Source organism: Gorilla gorilla, chromosome 19 (genome assembly GCF_029281585.2).
Source record: "Gorilla gorilla gorilla isolate KB3781 chromosome 19, NHGRI_mGorGor1-v2.1_pri, whole genome shotgun sequence".
In the NCBI taxonomy this organism is placed as follows: Eukaryota; Metazoa; Chordata; class Mammalia; order Primates; family Hominidae; genus Gorilla; species Gorilla gorilla.
The window spans coordinates 103,532,652-103,548,856 of NC_073243.2; the positions used below are offsets into that span (position 1 = coordinate 103,532,652).

General features: G+C 38.6%; 1 long non-coding RNA gene across 1 annotated transcript in view; it reads right to left on the reverse strand.

Annotated features, from left to right (window-relative positions):
* Positions 1-2,677: 2,677 nt before the first annotated feature.
* Positions 2,678-16,205, reverse strand: part of LOC134757568 (uncharacterized) — a 36,968-nt gene continuing 23,440 nt past the window's right edge. The window contains exons 3-4 of the long non-coding RNA XR_010131681.1: positions 4,157-4,299; positions 2,678-2,805 (exon numbers count right to left, since the gene is read on the reverse strand). This is a non-coding gene — a long non-coding RNA (uncharacterized lncRNA). The remainder of the gene's footprint in view (positions 2,806-4,156; positions 4,300-16,205) is intronic.

The window sequence follows — 16,205 nt, forward strand, 5'->3', positions numbered from 1 at the left end:
CATTTTATACAATTGTAGTAGATGAAACACCACCAGACTGGATAAAAAGGGAAAGAGTCAGTAAAAATGCAAAGAGGCCTTGGGCTTCTCAGCTGTTATAAGCAGAATGCAAACTGAAAAAAACTGAGATGCAAATACCAGCCACTTTTTTATCCAAAAGGTAGAATGACACAGAAGTCAGAACAAAAAGCCCGGCCGGGCGCGGTGGCTCACGCCTGTAATCCCAGCACTTTGGGAGGCCGAGGCGGGCGGATCACGAGGTCAGGAGATCGAGACCATCCTGGCTAACACGGTGAAACCCCGTCTCTACTAAAAATACAAAAAATTAGCCGGGCGTGGTAGTGGGCGCCTGTAGTCCCAGCTACTCGGGAGGCTGAGGCAGGAGAATGGCGTGAACCCGGGAGGTGGAGCTTGCAGTGAGCCGAGATCGCGCCACTGCACTCCAGCCTGGGCGACAAAGCAAGACTCCGTCTCAAAAAAAAAAAAAAAGAACCAAAAGCCCAAAGTTTGGAGCCAAGATCTCAGGCAGTGGTGCTGAGCCCTCATCAAGAAATTGGCCTGATGTGTCCAAATGGATTTTAGGATTACTATGGAGAAGTGACTTAAGTGTGCTTTCTATTCCCCCTTTGAGGATAGAAGGGTCTGTAGCAATTACTCTTTTTTTTTTCTTTTTCTTTTTTTTTTTTTTTTGAGACAGAATCTCGCTCTGTCACCCAGGCTAGAGTGCAGTGGTGCAGTCTCGGCTCACTGCAACCTTCGCTTCCCGGGTTCAAGTAATTCTTCTGCCTCAGCCTCTCGAGTAGCTAGGACTACAGGCCTGTGCCACCACGTCTGGCTAATTTTTGTATTTTTTTTTAGTTTAGACAGGGTTTCACCACATTGACCAGGCTGGTCTCAAATTCCTGACCTCGTGATCCGCCCACCTTGGCCTCCCAAAGTGCTGTAGCAGTTATTCTACACAAGTCTCACCACTACGTGTTGGGCACATGGAAAGTGAATAACTTGCCTTTCTAGTTCACAGGCGTTCAGATTTCAAAGAGCTGATATGGGAAGAGCCACTTTCTGAAATGGACCTGATTGGAATGTTAAGATCTGGGCTTCAAGCTGATGCTATAATGGGATGAGACTTGGGTGGGGGATGGAGGTATTCTTGGAAGACAGTGTCAAGAGCTGAGAAGGGTCTGATATGTTACCACATTTACCTGATAACTAGTTAACTTGCCGTAGTTTCAAGAATGCTGGTAGAAAACATGATGTCTCCTGGTCGAAGAAAGTGAATTTTTTTTTGTTACTCCGAGAATAGCAGTAAGTATGAACATCACATGTCAGTTCCCCTGGCTCCCAAGTACCGTGAGGACAATGCAGTGAGACCTGGATAGATACCTGTACACAGAGTGGATCGCATTACAGGAAAGGAATACTGAGCTTAGAAACCCCAAGTGTTTTGTAACAGTGAGCTTGCCTGTCCTTAGTCTGGAGAAAGACGTTATCCATTATTACACTGCATGGTAAGCTTGCCTCTGCTTTGCTTCTGAGGGATATATTCTATTTATGGCTATAAGAAGACAGGTCTTCTCTTCTCGAGGGAGAAAGTGTATCTTCCACAGCTGTTCATTATACAACCATCTTTGAAAACAGAGTGTGAAACAATAGGTACTCTCTGCTTACAAGACATGGAGAAATATGAGACTCATGAGGAATTGTCTCCCAACAAAGCACAAGTATACGTTGCATATGAAATAGACATGAGACAATGAGGGAAGGAGGTGGAGTATAATAGCTGGTCTCCAAAGTCTTCCAGTGAGCCTGCCCACTAATATTCATGCCATTGTTTAGTTCCCTTCTACTTCTATTCAAGTGGCAATACACGACTAAGACTGTTACAAAGACATTACAGCTTCTGCCTTGGTATTTTGAATTATTCACTTTAGGGATGACCATAAGGACACTCAGGTGTTCCTGTGAAGAAGCACACAGTGAAAGGAGCTGAGTCTCCCAGCCATTAGCCAGCACCAGTTTGCCATCCGTCCAGGAAAGCCCCTTTTAAGTGGACCCCCCACCTTATTTAAGCCTTCAGATGCCTGAGGCTCCAGGCACCATCTGACTATAACCTCATAAAAGACCCTGAACCTGAACTCTCCAGTGGATGACTAACATAATAATAGTCAAGGATGAGATTTGGCTGTGTTATCTGAAGAGAGAACTTATGACTATGGCCAACATTGGAAACCTTGAAGGTAGAGATGCTATCAGATGTCCTCTGTACAACCTTCTACTTCATCTGGGAGTTGTATCTGACAGAGGTCATCAGGCCAGTACTCTCAGTGACCACTAATTTACTAGGACACAAGCCAGACCACCTCATTCTTGGACCATCCCAGTCATTAGAAACCCTCTCTTTATTAAACCAATATGTGACTTTCTATAATTTTTGTAAATAGGTCCCAGTGTTTTCAAAATCCACAAGAATAAATCTGATTCTTCTGTATATTAAATAAGTCACTTGTAATGGTGCATGAGAGAGTTCAACTCCAAAAAAAGAATTTTTTACCATAAATTTAGTTATATACCTATGCAATCATTGGATTTTCTTGCTTTCTTATAACATAGCAATGATTTTGTAGCACTGTATTTTCTATTAACGGAGTTGGATACATGAGACAATACCAAACAAAACAAAATCAAGTGGTCCAATTTATTCAGCTGGATCTGTTTAGCATGCAGTTTGCTTGGCTAAGTGATGATGCTCTGTTAAATCCCAAAGAGATGTGTGCCTGTAGAAACTTGGGGAGGTAGAAGGTTTATCTTGAGCAAAAAAAAAAAAAAAAAAAATTGTAAAGCTTTTTTCTTCATACGTTTGGAAAAAGATACTTTAATAGTTTACTCTGTATGTCACATTCTAGGAGAAATCTAGTGAAGCATTGAAGTGTGTGTCTTTAATAAAATCAAGCCCATCATTCCCTGGCTTGTTTTTAGATGTGAAGCAATCCATTCACAGAGCAACACTGGGAAGAGGGGGAATTCAAATTATCTAGCAGTGAACAGTTCTGATGAGGAATGCAGCATTACCGTGAGGATGATGACAGTAACATTTAATTGAATTAGAATAGCAGGCAGACAATTTCCATCAATAATAAATATATTGTTGAATCAATAAGATAACTGCATTGTGATCAATATTACATCATAAGAAAGTAATTGCTTAGCATTTCAATCTAATTTTTAAAAAAATTCAAGATGAATTACAATGTTTTATTTCTCTAAGGAACCAAATCAGTGTTTTGCTGAAGCAATGAAGTTGTACATGGAAATGCTTAGTGCTTTGCTTAGGTTCAGAGAGAAAATTAATAGCAAAACTGGGAATATAATCCTCATCTTCTGGATGGTAAGTTTTTTTTCAGTCTGCAGAGTCACATTATTCTAGTTTATTAAATTCATGACTCTATCAGCTTACGTCAGGCTCTGGAGAAGCTGAGAGAGTTGAATTATAGGAAGTGATGAAACCAATAAGAAAGAAGGGGCTCCCATGGATGTGAGTGGACATGGATTTGTCAACACTTGAAACACTCAGGCGTTTCTTCCCCAAACGACAATCTTGACTATTTCATCTAGTTCAGACATTTTTAAGTATTTAGTTACCAAAGCTTGTATAATCTCTCTCCTGCTGCCATACAGCTTATTATGGTCTAGAGGCAAGGTAGATATGAAACACAAAATCACAAAATGAATCTAACTAAAATTATAATACATTTGGCAAAGGAGAAATAGCAAATTTTGGCAAGGGAGAAATAGCAAATTTTACTAGAATCAATTATGTTATGGGGAAACTCAAAAGTAGGAAAACGAGGGAAGTGACAGTTAGTTAATGCATGAAGGATGAGTAGGAGGTAGAGGAAGCATGTCAGAGAACAATCCAGATAGAGGGAAGGTATGAAGGTACTGAGAGACGGGAGGTGATGTTGGAATTTCAGAAAATAGAAGAAAGGGGGAACCCAGGGTATACCGAGCAAATGACTGAGTGGTGGACGCTAAGCCTGAAGCAGTAGATAAATGCCACTAACAGGACAGTTACATCATACAACTGATTTGGATTTTATTTTCTGAATAAGCCACTTGGAAATAAGAGAGGGAATGATTAGGTTGATTGTTTGCTTACCATTTGTTTGCTGTTGTTGTTTTGCTTTTAAATGCTGTTTTGATTGTTACTTGCAATACAGCAACTAGAGAGGAGGCTCATGGAGACAGGAAGAACTGCATTAGTCTAGGTGAGAGCTGAAGGTGGCTTGGACCAGGGTGATGCTGGAGGTGTTGGAGAGAAGTTAGCACATCCAGAAAGTAGACAGAAAATAAAATGAGCAGAGATCAAGAATAACAGTGTGTAAAGGGTGATTCTGAATTATCTGGCATTAGAATGTGGGTGGATATTCACCCTATTTACCATTTTTGGTAAATACTTAGTGAGGTAAGGAGATGGAATAGGCTTTATTCTAATAACTACTATCAATTTTGCTTACTTTAAACAACATCACTATTGCTGTCATCACCCAACCTCCACTCACTCTAGAGAGTAGACAGAAGGCAATGAAGATATTCAAGGAGTTTGTAGTATAATACAATTATTAAATGCCACCTCTATTTGAGTAAATGTCTCTGTTTTTTTTTTTTTTGAGACGGTCTTGCTTTGTCGCCCAAGCTGGGGTGCAGTGGAGCAATCCCGGCTCACTGCAACCTCTGCCACCCGAGTTCAAGCGATTCTCCTGCCTCAGCCTCCTGAGTAGCTGGGACTACAGGTGTGCACCACCACATCCAGCTAATTTTTTGTATTTTTAGTAGTGACAGGGTTTCACCATGTTGGACAGGCTGGTCTGGAACTCCTGGATTCAAGTGATCCGCCCACTTTGGCCTCCCAAAGTGCTGGGATCACAGGCGTGAGCCACTGCTCCAGGCCTGTGTTTCTAAATTTCAGTTACCATGTTTTATCCTCTTCCTAAATTGTAGTGTTCCTGAAAGGAGTGTGACCCACATCTTCTGTCTTCTCAAGGAAGTAAGAATGAGAAGAGGGTGGTAAAGGAATGTATTTGTGTGACAATAGGTAGAAATAGGAAGTGGGTGTGAATCTCCCTTCAGTTAACCAATATTGTTTCTGATTGTGTAGCTAATGAAATCATAAAGTTATTTGTTTCTACAAGGTCTGCTTACCTCACATGCGGTGATGTAATGTCTGATCACACCCCCCATGTTGGGGTAAACAATCTTCTTCTCTCTTAGTCTGTATTGCCTATTTTCAGACTCAAAACGATGGTGCACCCAAGAGGAGAGCCATAGTTTCTCTTCCCAGCCCCAACAGCAGTACCTAACCCACCCTCCTGGACCAGATACTGGGACTGGTCTGATAATACCTCTACCAAAACAGAAACTTATTTTCAAACAAATAACATTTTTGGTTGCCATCAACTGTTCTTCTTTATGATACATGAGGGAGAAAGTGAGAAACAGAGATACAGAAACTGAGAGAGATAAAACAAATATGGTCATATTAGTTTTAATTTTCTAAATTGCAGGTTATAGTCAATGTATTTGAAATTATTGACAATGTTTAATTGGCCCTTTTCTATATATCATAATACTTTTAATAGGGAAAATATTATTTCTTTAAGTGCTGTAGTACCTGCTAACCTGAGAGCAAAATCTGCTAAACAGAGAGTCTCAGTTCTAAAACATTTTGTGTATTAGTTTTAAAATAAAATGTGTAAGTATTTCTTATGTAGTGGCACCATTCAGTTATCCAGAGTACTTTTCTTTATGATCCTTCTAAAAGTTTTGCCGAGTTTAGATGCTAAAAATTCACAGGTATCTCAATATTGCTCTGTTGTGGCACTGAGTATATCAAATTAAAAATGTAAACTCCACCAAAACATTCTTTTCATGAGATGAGGTATTCCAAAGTACAATTATTAAACACTAAACTATGTACACTCGAATGCCTATTGCATGTCTTCGTTTTTTCCTTGTTTTGTAGGTATAATTGCTTTCTCTGTGCGAGTACTGGAACTCCTTCAAAGGTTTAAAAGCTTATCTTTTTGTTTACCTTTCATTTAATATTTGATTAAATATTTCCAATTGGTTTTTAACAAAAAAAAAAACAAGCAAAACTTAGAGGACTTGTTTATTTAGAAAATGTTTAGTATCACTGTAGAAATATAGGTCTATTTACATGGGCAGGTAAAAATTAGAGAGGAGCATGCGAGGATGACTCAAACATCACAGCTTGTTTTCATGCAATGATTAATCATACTACTTAAAAAATAAAAGATGTAGGAAAAATGCAAAACTGGAAAAGCTGATTAGACAGTAGGCAGGATGAGGCTCTACTGGGCAAAACAGGATGAAAATTCACTCTATTGTGACTTCGCTGGGCAGACATCCTGTCTTTCTTCTTTCTGTGCCAAACTACAGAATGTAGATTAGATTAACCTGAGTAATTTTTCCCTATGACAAACATATTTCTAAAACCTATAAGGAAATGACATTGGTTTTCTAATTTTAACAATCTCAAAACCTTTCAGAAAACCATGAAAGCTGAGGCTAACCCTTGTCTCTTATGAAAGAATCTGCTATAACTAAAACTATGTATCTCATTAAAAGTTTCAAGTACCTCAGATGGCTGCTTCTGCCTTTGGAATAGGTGAAATAATACACATTTTTCACAATTTCTACCCAAAAATAAAAACAGAAGACACATTTCCTAACTCACAAAGTCCAGCATTACTCTAATAACAAAATAAAGACATTAAAAGAAAAATGTCTTGTAAAATGAAAATGAAAACTGCAGACCAATATCTCTCGTGAATGAAGACATGATTGCCAAAAAATATTATCACATTTTATCCAACAATATATATAAAGTATTATGCATCATAACCAAGGGAGATTTTTTTTCAGTTATGCAAGTCTAATTTAACATTCAGAAATTAGTCAATGTAATCCATCTATAAGTAGGCTAACGAACGTTTTACAATGACTTCATCAATTGATGCAGGAAAAGCAGATAACAAATCCAGTACCCACATGTGATAAAACTGTCAGCTGACTTCGTAACAGGGGAGTTTCCACAACTTGATTTAAATAAATAAATAAATAAGTAAAAATAAAAATACAAAAAAATCAAGTAACATAATACTTAATAGTAAAAAACTGGACATTTTCCCTGAGATTGGAAACAAAGCAATGTGCTCTATCGCTACTGCTATCCAATAAGAGAAGTCTGCTAGTGCAACGAGACACAAAAAAGAAATAAAAGGTGTATAGATTGCAAAGGGAGAAATACGGCTGTCTTTGTTCAAAGATGACGTGATTATCTACAGAGGAAATCTCAAAGAATTTATATCAAAGAAGCTAAAAAAATTTAACAATCCCTGGAACTAATAAATAAATATAGCAAGGTCACAAAAAACAAATCTAATATAAAAAATCCAAATTATTTTGAGCAAGGAATAATTATAATTTTATTTTTTTAAAAAAAATGCCTTTTACAAGTTTGCAAAAAAGTCAGTGAACTTTTTTTAAAAAAAATTTGAATTTACAGAAAATATGTGAAGATAGTACACAGAGTTTCCATATGCACCCAGTCTCTCCTATTATTAACATCTTATATTGGTAAAGTACAATTGTCAAAATTACTTAATATTGATACATTTTTATTAACTAAGTATGTATATCATTTGGATTTCACCTACTATTCTTTTTCTGACCCATGATCCCATTCAGAACACCACATGCCTTTAGTCACTATTTCTCTTTAGACTTCTCCTTGCTGTGCCTGAAAATGGCTGTGGCTCAGCCATTTCCATCACATCAAATCAAGGGTACATACTCTGACCATGACTTATGTATTATTAGTCCATTTTCATGCCGCTGATAAAGACATACCTGAGACTGGGTAATTTACAAAAGAAAGAGGTTTATTTGGACTTGCAGTTCCATATGGATGGGGAAGCCTCACAATCATGGTGGAAGGCAAGGAAAAGCAAGTCACATCTTACATGGATGGCAGCAGGCAAAGAGAGCTTGTACAGGAAAACTCCCCCGTGTAATAACCATCAGATCTTGTAAGACTTACTCACTATCGTGAGGACAGCATGGGAAATGCCCCCATGATTCAATTACCTCCCAGCAGGTCTCTCCCACAATACGTGGGAATTCAAGATAAGATTTGAGTGGGAACACAGCCAAACCAAATCAACTCACCACTGTTGTTCATCTTGATCATCTGCCTGAGAGAGTGTGTGTCAGGTTCCTCTACTGTACAATTACTCTCCCTTCCTTTCTATACAGTACCCTTTGGAAAGAATGCTCTGTGCACAGCCCACACTTAAGAAGTGTGGAATTATATTCTGTCTCCCTGAGACTGAAATGTCTACATAAATTATGTGGAATTCTTCTCCAAAAAAAGATTTTATATTCTCCAATTCTGCTTTCTTATACAATCATTAATTTATATCAATATGGAATCATGGATACTTTACTTATATTTTGGGTTTTAATACTTCCTTAATAGTTTTGTTGCTTTAATTATCCAGCTTCAGCTATTTGGGGCTCTTTCAGTTGTCTCTTGTGTCTCCTTGACATACCCTCATGACTGTGGACTTTTAAAAACATTTCTTCACTTTATGGCACTATATGAAGCTCTAGGATCATCTAGCCTGTTCCCTGCACCATTCCTAGAACCAGCAATTTTTTCAAGTATGTTGCTTCTTTTTATCTCACAATAGAATTAGAAAACAAACTCTGGGTGATAAGTGTGGTTTTTGCTACTGGGGTGTCATTGCTTCTAGACCCTCTCAGTTGATAGAACAAGGAAATATATGTGTATACTAAACTGTGCATATCCATATATCTATAAATATCCTTCTATGTATGCATCTATGTGCACACACATGTAGCTAAACATGAGCTCATACTGATGTCTCCAACTCTAATTCATTGCCACATGGATCATTCATGCCTTCTCTCTTTGCTTTTCTATAAACTTCCACTTCAACATTTAGAAACCTGGTTCCTACCATCTGCCACCCATTTTTGTAATTGTTCCATTCCAGTATGTATGTACAGTGGTTTCACCATTGCTAACCTGTACATATCAACTTTATCAACTAGAGTACAGTGCTTATGTGCAGTTTCCACTGTCTTTAATCTTATAGATTCCACTAATTCCCAATGTTGCTTAGGTCAACACTTTCTCCACCATGCCTATCAGTGAGGTTGTTTCATACATGTGTACACAGATTCTTTTCTCACAATCTGCATTTCATCCCGGGATCCCCTGAACTCCCAAATGATTTTTAAAAACTTGCATAGATTAAGGTTGCTCTTTGTGCTATCAAGTACCATGTATGATACAAACATAGCATTATTAATTCATAGCTGTATATGCAAAGTTTCCCTGCATTAAAAATCCCGTGGGCTTTACCTCATCAACTCTGGCTCAGCCTCAAACTCCTGGTAACCACTAATCTATTTACCATACCTATAGTTTTGCCTTTCTAGAATGTCATATATATGGAATTACTTAGTAAGTAGCCTTTTCAAATTGGCCAGTTTTTCACTTGCAATATGTGTTTAAAGTACATCCACATCATTGCATAGATAGACAGCTCATTATTTTTTTTTTTTTTTTTTTTTTTTTTGAGACGGAGTCTTGCTCTGTCGCCCAGGCTGGAGTGCAGTGGTGCAATCTCGGCTCACTGCAAGCTCCGCCTCCCGGGTTCACGCCATTCTCCTGCGTCAGCCTCCCGAGTAGCTGGGACTACAGGCGCCCGCCACTGCGCCCGGCTAATTTTTTTGTATTTTTAGTAGAGATGGGGTTTCACCGTGGTCTCGATCTCCTGACCTCGTGATCCGCCCGCCTCGGCCTCCCAAAGTGCTGGGATTACAGGCGTGAGCCACCGCGCCCGGCCACAGCTCATTATTTTACCACTGGAAAATATCCCATTGTTTAGTTCTACCGCATTTTATTCGCCTAATGAAGAATACCTTGATTACTACCCATTTGGGGGCAATTATGAATAAAGCTGCTATTAATATTCATTTGTTCATTTTTGTGTGGACATAAATTTTCAAATCTGTCATATAAAGATGTAGAAGCATAATCTCTGTATGATATAGTATGATAACATTTAGTTTTGTAAGAAACTGGAAAATTGTCTTCTAAGTTGATTGTACCATTTTGCATCTTTGTGATTCATCCTTTAGAGTAATTTACATCTTAAACATCCCACACACTGTTTACTTTCTCGATTTGCTCCCTAAACCCAAAGTGGACAGGTAGACAGCATGCATTTGATGTAGTACAGGAAACAGAGTGCATTTGATTGAGAACCATATCAGTCTGGGTCAGTACCAAAGCATTCTGTCCTAGAGTCATAACCAGGATCCAACAGTTCATTCTTAAGGTAGGAAGTAGGAAGAGATGCTAGAATGCAAATATTTTATTCTATTTTCTTCCTCATTGAGGTGATAATTATTTACAATCTGAAAAGATGCTGTGGGAGTCAGAATATAAAGGGAGTTTAAGTTTTGTTTGGGTCTTTAGAACTCATAAAAAGCTTTAGTTCTTTCTTATGTTTTAATTGTGTGTTTAGGATATTATTTGTCAAGAACTCCTAAGGGTGAATAATATTAAATTTGTTGGTTATACAAAGCTCCACCAAAAGCAAAACTTTTCAATACCAGCAATAGTTTATAAACCTGGAAGTCCCCAAAGAGCTTTGAATATGCTGAAATTTGGACTAGATGAAAGGCTCACTGGATAATATAGCTGGTTCTTTTAGAAATTTGTGGAATTATTTTAGGGGTGCATCTCTCCAGGAAAATGAATTAAGAAACTATCCAAGGGCTTTTGGTTTGCAGGCTGATTCTGATGGCAATTATCCGAAAGCTAATTTTCCTATCCAAAGGTAATATCTACTAATTATCTCTCTATGTGCTCAATGGTACTGGGCATTTTACAAATGTTATTTTATCCATTTTCACAAAAATCATGGAAGTTATTATATTACATGGTAATAATAATAGAAAATAATAAAAATTAATAAATAATACTTTACAAATAATAATAGAGTATTTTTTCCTTTCTACAGATGAGGAGATTGAAGCTTAGAAAGGATAGCTGCCTTGTTTACTCTTTATTCTCTTAGAAAATGACCTACAATGAATTCTGTTCTTCACTATATATTAGTTTTTTAGAAAATATATATATAATTAACTTCAAACAGGGGAAGTATCATAAAAGACAGGGTAGAAAGCATGACCACAAGTTAAAAATTAGCCATTCCCATGTAGTTTAGGGAAAAAATAATTGGCTTGTAGATAATTACGTATGTGATTTTCACTACCAAGACTAATTTTTTGTGTGGATAAAGATTATTTAATTCTCTTTTTTCTTTTCTTTCTTTTTTCTTTTTTGAGACAGAATTTTACTCTGTTGCCCAGGCTGGAGTGCAGTGGTGGGATCTCAGCTCACTGCAACCTCCGCCTCCCAGATTCAACCAATTCTCCTGACTGAGCCTCCCGAGTACCCGGGTTACATGTGCCCACCCCCATGCCTGGCTAATTTTTGTATTTTTAGTAGAAACAGGGTTTCACCATGTTTGCCAGGCTGGTCTTTAACTCCTGACCTCAGGCAATCCACCCACTTTGGCCTCCCAGAGTGCTGGGATTACAGGCGTGAGCCACCGTGCCCAGCCTAATTTTCAATTCTGAGGAGTAAAATAATCAATCATAGCCAGGAAAAAATGAACCATTTAATTCAATTCTATGCCTCCATTGTGACTGCAACTCACCAAGTACTCTTCTCATTCTGAGATAATCCAACCCACGTAAGACACTCTTGTCAATTAACTGTTCATATTTAATATTATAATAATCATATAATAGTAATGCTTTCTTGTTCATTCATTATTTATGTGGAGATTTGGATAAGTTTACTCTGAGCCTTGCTTTTGTTATTTTTAAAGTAGGCTAGCTTTACCCACATTGAAGTTTCCCCAGTGAGAATTTCAGATAATTTCTGCTAAGCATCTAGAACAATTAACAGTTTCTAACACATTAAAGAAAAATCATTTGCAGAAGTGGTCATTATTACACTATCTCTGAGACTATTTTGCAGTCATGAATATGTATATCCCATCAATATATCTTCTGTTGCCTATGAAACCTTCAACACAAGTAAGAATATAAAAGATATTTAATAATGACAGTTCAATCCATATTCATACATTGATTAATTAATTGTCAAGAATGAAGGATGAAGAAGAAAAATCACCAGAGGATCTTTTGGCTTAAGCTTCACTCTTTATTCCATGTAATAAATTCTTCTGTCTGTCCTGGGTTGACACCTGGGCCTTCTTGAATGTGGCACATCGCTTGGTTGATTATGGATGACTCTGTCAGAGGAAAACAATCTCAGAATCTTCTATACCAGAAAATGCTTTCGGTACCAGGCTCCAAAGACATAAAACAAAACCTGAATTCAGTGATTATTTAGAGATATGCGGCATATCAGTTCTCATGCTAAGGGTTGCGAGATTAAATTAAAACTGTACCCAAGCATAACCTACTTTAAGGACTAGTCACTTGGAATTTGTGTTTCAAAAGGGAGAAGGGTCCCCTCCTGCATCATAGGATTTCAGGACCCGAAATGCTTGTGAATTTCAAGGGGGACCATGATGCGCAGCAGCAACATGGAAGAGTCACTACATCTCCATAGCTCGCAATTCAAGACTGCCATGACCCTCATGGTGGTTTCTCTAGAGTAGGGGGAGACTGACCTTGTTGCTCTTCTTCCCAAAAGGGAAGCCAAACCAGACATAGAAAGACATGGGTCTTAACACCGTGTAGTTCTAAAGCCAGACCCGGTCACTTTGTCTTCCTCAGGTGTTTGGCTCTATATCAAATGCCTGCATTTAATCACAGCATAGAAACAGTTCTATGTTGGAAGTTGTTTTCATCACTAAAAGGCTCTTTTGAGAGGCCATCGCCATAACAGAAGAATCTGGGTTCTGAAGCAGTGTTGTCAGGAAAACCATGATCATCTTCATGCACAAGGGTGGCACTGCAGATAGAGAGACATTGAAGAAGAAAACCCTCTGGTTGCATTGGGCAGAGCTGTCCCGTGAACAGATTTTGTGTATGTCTCCAGGGAATGAAAATTAACTCTCCTCAGTTGACAAAGAAGGGTGACTATCTTTTTGAAGTCTCCAAAGGGTCCCTGGACCAGATCCTGTGGCGAAGGCTGCAGGGTCTTTCCTGTGATCCCAGCAGCTCAGGGTGAGTCCTCAGACCCCACCAGATTTTGGCCTCCTTGGAAGAGTGGAGTTGTCAGCAAAAGAGGCCCAGGGCTGAGCTCCAGTGTGAGCATGGCAGTTAACAGGGATGCTCCCCAGAGGTTCCTGGCTGCAGAGAAATATAGTGGGCTTATGGACAGCGACGAGGAAGGAATTCATCCTAGGAGAAGATACACCTGACCTGGCCTCAGGGCAGATGAATCACAGGAACTAAAACAGATCTCAGTCTCCTTACAGACAGTGAGCGACTTTATGTGGACAGAAACAAGCTCCAGGCAAGCAGTAAATCAATGAATAAATGTCTGTTAAAAAAAATTTTAGGATGAAGATAAACAGGAATGACAATTTATTTTTATTTTTTATTTTTTTTGTTCTGTCCCATGTCTACTCATACAGAATGAGAATCTAGTCATTTAAATAGGGTTAAAATTGGTGGTATGCTTTTCAGAACACCCTTTTGTGGTGGCAGTTTCACTTGAGAGACCAAAATGTAAAGTACAAAAGTGTTTGGTGAGCAGAAAGAGAAAGCATGGAGGGAAGTTACTGTCTTCAGGGATATTTCCACTACTCTAGGACTATCTAGCTGTCCAGGTAATGAGTACAATGCTCCTAGAATCAAATTCCCACTTTTCTGCAGTGGACTGAATTAATCTCTCATCTTTAATTCCCCTTTTCCAGAATCTCTTCATATTGTCACATGAAAATTACAGTAAATATGATAAACTAATAAAAGTTGTGGCAGACACACTCTGAAGTGTCCCTCAAGGATTTATGGCCTTAGATCATCTCTGCTTCTGGAGTGGGGCAGAACCTGTGACTTGTTTCTAAGCACCAGGATATGAAAAATGAGATGGGATCAGTCTCCTTTGATTGGGTTACATTATTTAGCAAAATGAACACATATTTCACTTTTTTTCATTAAGTACATTTTAAGGCAAAAGTGATGAGATTTTCAGGCACCTAAGACTGCAGATAAGGTGTTTTTTTTTTGTTTTGTTTTGTTTTGGTCAAGCAAAAGGGACATTATCTTGACTGGATCTTACTTAAAATTGGATGAAAGCCCTTAAAAGAGAACTGGGAACTTTTATGGGTAAATAACAGTTTTGTTCCCAATCTGGAAGAAGCACACTGCTGTGTCATAATTGCATATGTGGCAGAGAACTGGAGTGGCTTCTAGGACCTGAGGGCAGTCTCCAGCCATCAATCTGGGAGAGCCAGGATTCTCAGTCACACAGTCCAAGGAGATGAGTTCTGTCAACCTGAGTGAGACTCACCGGGACTCCTCCCTAATCAAGCCTCCAGGTGAGTATGCAGCCAGCAGACATCAGGGTTACATCCTGCAGAGACCCTAAGCAGAATATTTGGGCAAGCCAAGATAAGTTGGTAGTAATTGGTTGCACATAAATGGGAAAGTAATACAAGAATGTTGCAGACATTTTTTAAAAAATCTTGTGTTCTTGATTGAATTATAAAGCACCCTAATTTCATCAGCGGAAGTGAAAATTACCTCTCAGAGAAGTTTCTTATACTTGAAGTTTCTCCTTCAACAGGTGTAGATTCTATTTGTTTCAAATTCAGTGGTGATTTTTCTTCACCTAGAAGCACTTTTTGAAGGTCCCATCTATGCTAAACATAGGATAAATTATACTGAAAAAGTATCCCCTCCATTATCAGATTAAAAACAATGTAACAGTGCAGCAACAAATGATTAATTCATTGATCATGACATTACTGCCAAGACTGCTCTATAATTCATCAAAAGCTTATCTCACGACCCATTCTTTCTTAAGGTCATTGTATTTTATTTCCTTTCAGTATTCTGCCCATTTGCAACATTATCACCTATTTTGCATTTAGATGAATCTTGGATTGATTCTGAAATACTGGGTGAAAAAAATGTAATAATCACAACCCCTAAGTAGCAGAGCCACTCCCTGCAGGGTTGATGTGTGGGTCACCACGTGCACTTGAACCTAGCGATTACCAGTCCACAAATAGCAGGTTCATCATTGTACATTTCTGCCAGTGTCTTTTCAAGCAGGAAGGACCCACAGGCGAGACATTGGGATGCATACCTTTTTAATAATTGAGTTGTACAGAAAGGATCACCATCCCATGTTTCATCTTCAAAGATTACCTAGCCTGAGAAGTATCCTCAGGGTTTTTTTTGGGGATGCATGTAAATTATACTTCTCACCTAAATAATCTTGAAGAACACACACACACACACACACACACACACACACACACACACACACACACACACACACACGCAAGCTAAGTGATTGAAAGTTAACCTGATCCAATAGAGACAATTTTAATGTTCAGTGATAAAGAAGTTGTGGAGTTCAACTGACTGTATTAACCAAAACAAACATTGTATTATCCCATGTGTATCCCAATGAATAGCACCCTCTACTTGCCCTTGCCAATAGCTCTAAAAAAGTTAGAAAAAGAAGGAAGGGAGGGAGGGAGGGAAAAAGAAAGAAAAGAAAGGAAAAGACAAGAAAACATAAAAAGAAAAGAAAAGAAGTCAAAATATAACCCATGCTATTGATAGGAGCTAAATCACAGGATGTAGCTTGTGAAAGTTCACTAAATTCCAGAATTAGACCAACTCTCCCATCCTGTCTCAGCACTGGACTGGGGTGCTGCAGATGGAAGCCTGCATAGTAAGACTTGCAGTGTGGAGGAGCCAAGGCTACTTATATTTTCCTTGGACAGGCCTGCTGAAGAGACAGAAGACAGAGGCCACCTGACCATGAGCTCTTATCCTCCCCAAATTGACTAGTTAGAGGAATCAGTCCCCTACCTGGAGGCAAAATGCTATAGAGGTGATCACAGGCACATCGTATAGGTCAC